Below are 8,596 nucleotides of genomic sequence, written 5' to 3'. Positions count from 1 at the left end.
AGTCCCCTAATGGGCTCTGGACACATTGCGAAGCACGCATACACACACACACACACACACACTCGCACAAGCAGTCACACGTGTACGCAGGCATGCACACACACACAAAACAATGTGGGAATGAATGTGGCTCACACAAAGGCATGGTAATGAGAGCAAGGATCTATTCAGACAAGGGTCGTCAACGGAGACCTACTGTGTGTGTGTGTGTGTGTGTATGCTTCCGTGCAAGTGTGTGTGTGTTTGAGTGTGTCTGTGTATGTGTATGTATGTATGTATGTATGTATGTATTATGTATGTGTGCGTGCGTGCGTGTATGTGTGTGCATGCATGTATGCTTCCATGCAAGTGTGTATGCTTGTGCGCTCAGGGCTGTGCATGTGTGCGTTCCTGAATGTGTGTGTGCGTGCATGTGTGAGACTATCAGTAGGGATCTGCGTCTCTCTCTGCCCCACTGACATGGTACAGGGTCCAGGACCAGCAAGATTAGAACATAACAGTGGTGGAAAAAGTACCCAATTCTCATACTTGAGTAAAAGTAAAGATACCTTAACAGAAAATGAGTAAAAGTAAAAGTGAAAGTCACCCAGTAAAGTATTGGTTTTTAAATACAGTTAAGTATCAAAAGTAAATGTAATTGTTAATTGTTAAAAGTAGAAGTTTAAATCATTTCAAATACCTTATATTTAAGCAAAACAGATGTCACAATTATTATTTATTGACGGATAGCCAGGGTCACACTCCAGCACTCAGACATAATTTACAAATGAAGCACTTGTTTTTAGTGAGTCCACCTGATGACCAGGGATGTTCTCTTGATAAGTGTGTGAATGGACCATTTTCCTGTCCTGCTATGCATTCAAAATGTAACGAGTACTTTTGGGTGTCAGGGGAAATGTATGGAGTAAAACGTACAGTATTTTGTGTGGGGGGAGAGAGGGGAGAGAGTACATTATGCGTGTGTGTGCATTTGAGGCGCATGTGTGCGTGTTTTCGTATGTGTGTGTGCTTATTTATTTCTATTGTATGTATGCATCTTCAGAAACCTTGAGCACTAGCTAAAGAGGCTCAGAAACCTTGAGCACTAGCTAAAGAGGCTCAGAAACCTTGAGCACTAGCTAAAGAGGCTCAGAAACCTTGAGCACTAGCTAAAGAGGCTCAGAAACCTTGAGCACTAGCTAAAGAGGCTCAGAAACCTTGAGCACTAGCTAAAGAGGCTCAGAAACCTTGAGCACTAGCTAAATAGGCTCAGAAACCTTGGGCACTAGCTAAATAGGCTCAGAAACCTTGAGCACTAGCTAAAGAGGCTCAGAAACCTTGAGCACTAGCTAAGAGGCTCAGAAACCTTGAGCACTAGCTAAAGAGGCTCAGAAACCTTGAGCACTAGCTAAATAGACTCAGAAACCTTGAGCACTAGCTAAATAGGCTCAGAAACCTTGGGCACTAGCTAAAGAGGCTCAGAAACCTTGAGCACTAGCTAAAGAGGCTCAGAAACCTTGAGCACTAGCTAAGAGGCTCAGAAACATTGAGCACTAGCTAAAGAGACTCAGAAACCTTGAGCACTAGCTAAATAGACTCAGAAACCTTGAGCACTAGCTAAATAGGCTCAGAAACCTTGGGCACTAGCTAAAGAGGCTCAGATGTACACAATGCCCTGAAGTCATGTTTCATTACACAGGTCTGTTATAACCAGACAGACATTTCCCTTTGTCTCCTTGGCTGAGATGAGAATATAAGTTGAGTCTATTCAATAGACTGGCCATGGCTTTGAGAACAGAGAGGGAGGTCTGTACAGCACTCTGACAGCAGCACCTTGGGTTGTTAACACTGCTATCAGACTTTTTTTTCCCAACAATGTAAAAAATCTGCAGAGCTGGGATTCTTGTATCCCCCATATATATATATATATATATATATATATATATATATATATATATATAACATATTGGTTGCAAGAATTTTGTCAAATCATTTAAATTGAAAAACTTTAAGTTCATAAACCAAGTGCCATGGAATTGGTACATCGAAAACCTCTTTCCAACTATTTAGCAATCTATATGGCACAGCTGTCAATTTTATGGTCCTTAAATGGAAGTGGTATACTTTTCAATTTTTCACAATTGTCTTTAACCAATTCTGGTCTTTAATGCAGGGTCGACAGACAAGTTCCTCTTGCCTCTTCCATTTTTGCTGTAATACTGCAATCAGTTAGTTGTCATTTTGAGTAGAGCAGACATTTCCATATATTTTCGCTAGCATCATGTGTGACATACCTACCTAGTCCTATGTATGTTAGAATTTACAAAGATTATACAGTCACATTTTTTTTCTAAAAATATCTATTACTATATTTTAGTTGAACCATTTGTTGTAATAGTTGTTCTGTCTTTTCTGGTGGATTAAACTGACATTGCAACAACCTTTCTACGGCTTTTTTTAAAAATAGCAATATTTTTAAGAATATTTCATTTTCAAATAACCAAAAGTGAGAGGTTGTAATCTTAATAAAGGCAAAAAGGCCATTCTTGAACATGGGGTGAGTCATTCTTAATAATCTGCTAGAGAACCCGTTTGGATTTAAGTATAACTTGTGTATGACTGAAGCCTTTAGTCAGAGGTCTAATGCTTTAATATTTCATCATTTCTACCTTCTGAATTCATATTCATTATATAAATAGGCCCATTTAATTTTGTCTGGCTTGCCATTCCAAATAAAATGTAATATTTTCTGCTCATGTAAAAAAAAACAAGTCGAAAGGTATAGGCAAGAAGATGAGCAAACAGGTAAACTGGGATTTGACTAAAGAGTTAATCAGGGTGATTTTTTTCCCACAAATAGACAGGTATTATCCTTTTCATAGTAGCAAAATTGTATCTATTTTTGCTAACTTTCTATTCAAATGTATTGTAGTGAGAGCATTTCTTTTTTTTTTCGGGATATGAATACATAGTATGTTCACTTCAGATTATGTTATTGGTCAACTACACGGTAATGTAAAAGCTGTATTTTTTTGTGATCCAATACGTAATATAGTACAATTATCATGATTTGGTTGTAATCCAGAGAGGTTAGGAAGTATCTAGATCCTCTATGAGGTTGTGGAGGGATCCAAATTGTGGATTTAAAAGAAAACATGATTCCTCAGAGTACAATGACACCTTCGTTTTTAAACCCCACATTTCTAGGCCCTTGATATTATTGTTGATTTAGATAGATATGCTCATAGTGGACAACCTTGTTTTACATATCTTGACAGTTTAATACTTTTGATGAGTAGCCATTATTTCATATTTTACACCTAGGGTTAATATACATAACTTTAAACCATTGTATAAGAGATTCTCCAAAATTGAAATGTTCCCGGCATTTATATATAAACTCCAGTCGTACTTTATTAAAGACCTTTTCAAAGTCAGCTATGAATACCAGGCCTGGCGTCTCAGATTTTTCATAGTGTTCTATTGTTTCCAATACTTGTCTTATCTCCAATGTATCATCCATGTAAAAACAAACCTGTCTGATTAGGATGAATAACATCCAACAATATCTTTTTAATACTGTGCGCTATGCATTTTGGTAGAATTTTTGCGTCACAACACTGAACTGTAACTTTTTTTGATGGACTGGATCTTTATATTTACCACTTCGGTCCTAATTATGAAATTATTGTTGCGTATCTGATAATCTACCATTTTTGTAGGAGTGGTTAAAACATGCTAATAACGGTCCTCTGAGCACATCAAAACATGTTTGGTATACCTCAACTGGTATGTCATCCAGCCCTGGAGTTTTCCCGGACTTAAAGGCTTTAATTGCAGCAAGAAATTCCTCCTCTGTAATTTGGCCTTCAAATTACAGAGGAGTCTTTCTGTTCAGCTGTTGGCACCCTATTCCCGATGTAGATTTTGTCAAAAGTTGTGCACTATACAAGGAATAGGGTCCCACATATACCTGCACCCTCCACTATCACAGCCAGAAGGCCACCAGATGTCTTCTTTCAAATCAAATCAAACTACTCATGTGGTCTGTGTGTCACTAAAGTACTGGGGCAGCCCGGAGCGAAAATAAATATGGAATGGCATATCTGGGAGCTGGGAGACTCGTTTGCTGGGTAGATCTGAGTGACCTCTGTCTGTCTGTCTGCGTGCGTGCGTGTGTGTGTGTGTGTGTGTGGGGGGGGGCCTAAAATTGAGTGGTACATTGCAGTGAGATGCAACTGCCATGATAATCTTCTTTTTTATTCAATTCCATTTATTGACCTACGATTACACAATACAACAGCAGTAGTGTTGTACCTGCATACATGATTATATGTACTGTTATTATTACTGCTATTATCCTCATTGCATTCTACTGTATTTATGCTGTACCACTATACTGCTTTGGCAATATTCACAAATTGCATTTCATGCCAATAAAGCAATCTGAATTTGAATTTGAGAGAGATAGAGAGATAGAGACGGGGAGCAGGAGACAGAAAGAGGGTTTAATAGGTAAAACCACAGGAGGTTGGAGCACAATGTAGGACTCATACGGAGTCAGCTAATAACCCGTGACCACAGCGTAATTATAAACAATTTTGTAATAATGAATTGCTTTCGTAGCGGTGTTATGACCGCGACACGCTAAGCTGCTCTTAGCTGCCTGCGGCGAAGATAACGAACAACAACGGAGAGCAAGCGAGAGCCTTGGTGTTGAGCTTTACTATTTTACAAAGGAAATCCAAAAGAGAAAGTCACTGTGATTCCCTGTAGACAAAATCATTACACTCTTAGCCCTAAATCCTGTCTCATTTGGGGGCTCTGGGTGTAACAAACAATATCTAGGGTAAAGAAGAAATGGTGGATGGCTGGTGGTGGGTGGTGGAGAAGGAGGCCTACTGAGTGTGTCCCAGTCGAAGTGCCTGAATCTGGGCTTAGAGCAGAGCGGTGGCAGCCTCTCCCTGGCTCTGGTGGAATGAGATCTGACTGGGGCTGGATGGTTATTAATGTGCCGCTGAGTTTGGGGGTGCGGGGCGCATGCACGTGTGCGTTTTAGGCTAGCAAGAGAAGATAAATCCAGAGGCAGACTGCGGGAGACAATCTGATTACAGTTCCCCTCAAGCTTTTCATCTTCATACTGCTCAGAGCTCACCATGGCAACCGGGAGAAAGACCTAACTGCCACCAACAGTTAGACAGTCACCCTATAGCCGCATGTCCTTGCAGGATCCAAAGGAGGGTGACAACACAACCACACAACCTACAGTCCACCTAGCATCTAACTAGCCTCTATCTTTTGCTCATCCTTTTCAGAATTTGGCCAAATATTTGTCTCTTCTTATACCATTGTGTGGTGATTACAGGGGACAGAGGGGAGTATTACAACCAAAGACATAGACATAAAAAGGACCATCCTGACAATCCTGGACTATGGCGATATACAGTACCAGTCAAAAGTTTGGACACACCTACTCATTCAATGGGTTTTCATTCTTTTTTTTTACTATTTTCTACATTGTAGAATAATAGTGAAGACATCAAAACTATGAAAAACACATATGGAATCGTGTAGTATTTTGATTTGTTTAACATTTTTTTGACTACTACATGATCCCATCTGTGTTATTTAATAGTTTCGATGTCTTCACTATTACTCTACAATGTAGAAATTAGTAGAAATAAAGAAAAACCCTTGAATGAGTAGCTGTGTCCAGACTTTTGACTGGTACTGTAGTTTACAGGATTGCCCCGTAAACCTCCCTCAATAAACTCAATGTAATTTATCACACAGCTATCCTCCTTGTTACCAGTGCCCCCTGCAACATTCATCACTGGGACCTTTACACCCTGGTCAACTGGCCCTTGTTACATACACAACGTCAGACCCACTGGTACCAATTTACTTACAAGTCCCTCATAAGCAAGTCTCCCCTCTACCTCAGCTCACTCTTCAACATCTCCACTACCGATAGCAACCTGCGCTCGGGTAAATGTATCACACTGGTCATTCCCAAAGCCTGCACTTCCTTTGGCCATCATTCATTCCAGTTTTCCACCACCAACGACTGCACCAACGCTGCAAAAGACCCTCAAACTTGACACATTCATCCCACTAGACTCCTTCAAAAACATTAACTGAGCTGCTACCTGATCAATGTATCTGCTGATCATTAAGTCTGTTGTGTTGCCTTGGACTTTTCTGCTCTAACCAACCCACTGTGAATATTTCTTATTGTTGTATATTTGATACATTTGTCCTCTGTATATTGTGTTTTATTTATTTTTAGTGGTATCGTGTGTTGTCCTGTTCACTGTTGCAATGTTATTTAAATGAGTATTGGTTCTCAATGGACTTATCTGGGTCAATAAAGGTGAAATAAAACCAATAAATAAACATAGCAAGGTGGAGCCAAGTCTAGACACCAACCATACTCCATTCCTTACTCGTGAGAAAAGTTGGCTGGGGTTCAGGGATTTAGTTGTGTGTGGGAGTTATCAAATCAAATTTGATTTGTCACATGCTCCGAATACAACAGGTGAAATGCTTACTTACTACAAGCCCTTAACCAACAATGCAGTTTTAAGAAAAATACGTGTTAAATAAAAAATAAGAAATAAAAGTAACAAATAATTACAGAGCAGCAGTAAAATAACAATAGCGAGGCTATATACAGGGGGCACCGGTACAGGGTCAATGTGCTGGGGCACCGATTATTTGAGGAAATTGAGGTAATATGTACATGTAGGTAAAGTTAAAGTGACTATGCATAGATAATAAATAGAGAATAGCAGCAGCATAAAAGCGGGGGGGGGGGGGCAATGCAAATAGTCTAGGTAGCCATTTGATTAGCTGTTCAGGAGTGTTATGGCTTGGGGGTAGAAGCTGTTGAGAAGCCTTTTGGATCTATACTTGGCGCTCCGGTACTGCTTGCCATGCAGTAGCAGAGAGACCAGTCTATGACAAGGGTGGCTGGAGTCTTTGGCAATTTTTAGGGCCTTCCTCTGACACCGCCTGGTATAGAAGTCCTGGATGGCAGGAAGCTTGGCCCCAGTGATATACTGGGCCATACGCATTACCCTCTGTAGTGCCTTTTGGTTGGAGGCCGAGCAGTTGCCATACCAGGCAGTGATGCAACCAGTCAGGATGCTCTCGATGGTGCAGCTGTACAACTTTTTGAGGATCTGAGGACCAATGCCAAATCTTTTTCAGTCTCCTGAGGGGGAATAGGTTTTGTTGTGCCCTCTTCACGACTGTCTTGGTGTGCTTGGACCATGATAGTTTGTTTGTGATGTGGACACCAAGGAATTTAAAGCTCTCATCATTGTCGGTGATCAGGCCTACCACTGTTGTGTCATCAGCAAACTTAATGATTGTGTTGGAGTTGAGTCTGGCTATGCAGTCATGAGTGAACAGGGAGTACAGGAGGGGACTGAGCACGCACCACTGAGGGGTCCCTGTGTTGAGGATCAGCGTGCGGATGTGTAGTTACCTACCCTTACCACCTGGGGGGCGGCCCGTCAGGAAGTCCAGGATCCAGTTGCAGAGGGACGTGTTTAGTCCCAGGGTCCTTAGCTGAGTGATAAGCTTTGGGGGCACTATGGTGTTGAACTCTGAGCATTCTCACATAGGTGTTCCTTTTTTCCAGTTGTGAAAGGGCAGTGTGGAGTGCAATAGAGATTGCACCATCTGTGGATCTGTTGGAGCAGTATGCAAATTGGAGTGGATCTAGGGTTTCTGGAATAATGGTGTTGATGTTGGCCATGGCCAGCCTTTCGAAGTACTTCATGGCTACAGGTGTAAGTGCTACGTGTTGGTAGTCATTTAGGCAGGTTACCTTAGTGTTCTTGGGCACAGGGACTATGGTGGTCTGCTTGAAACATGTTGGTATTACACTCAGACAGGGAGAGGTTGAAAATGTCAGTGAAGACACTTGTCGGTTGGTCAGCGCATGCTCAGAGTACACATCCTGGTAATCCATCTGGCCCTGCGGTCTTGTGAATGTCGACCTGTTTAAAGGTCTTACCCACATCGGCTACGGAGAGCGTGATCACATAGTCATCCGGAACAGCAGATGCTCTCATGCATGTTTCAGTGTTACGAAGCAAGCATAGAAGTAATTTAGCTTGTCTGGTAGGCTCACTGGGCAGCTCGCGGCTGTGCTGCCATTTGTAGTCTGTAATAGTTTGCAAGCCCTGCCACATCCGACAAGCATCGGAGCCGGTGTAGTACGATTCGATCTTAGTCCTGTATCGATGCTTTGCCTGTTTGATGGTTCATAAGAGGGCATAGCGAGATTTCTTATAATCTTCCGGGTTAGAGTCCTGCTCCTTGAAAGCGGCAGCTCTACCCTTTAGCTCTGTGCGGATGTTGCCTGTAACCTATGGCTTCTGGTTGGGGTATGTACGTACAGTCCCCTGTGGAGACAATGTCATCGATGCACTTATTGATAAATCCAGTGACTGATGTGGTGTACTTCTCAATGCCATCGGAAAAATCCCGGAACATATTTCAGTCTGTGCTAGCAAAACTGTCCTGTAGCTTAGCATCTGCTTCATGTGACCACTTTTTTATTGACCAAGTAACGGCTGCTTCCTGCTTTAATTGTTGCTTGTAA

This window comes from Oncorhynchus mykiss, chromosome 21, assembly GCF_013265735.2.
Source record: "Oncorhynchus mykiss isolate Arlee chromosome 21, USDA_OmykA_1.1, whole genome shotgun sequence".
NCBI classification, from domain to species: Eukaryota; Metazoa; Chordata; class Actinopteri; order Salmoniformes; family Salmonidae; genus Oncorhynchus; species Oncorhynchus mykiss.
Note: the sequence above shows the minus strand (reverse complement) of the source record.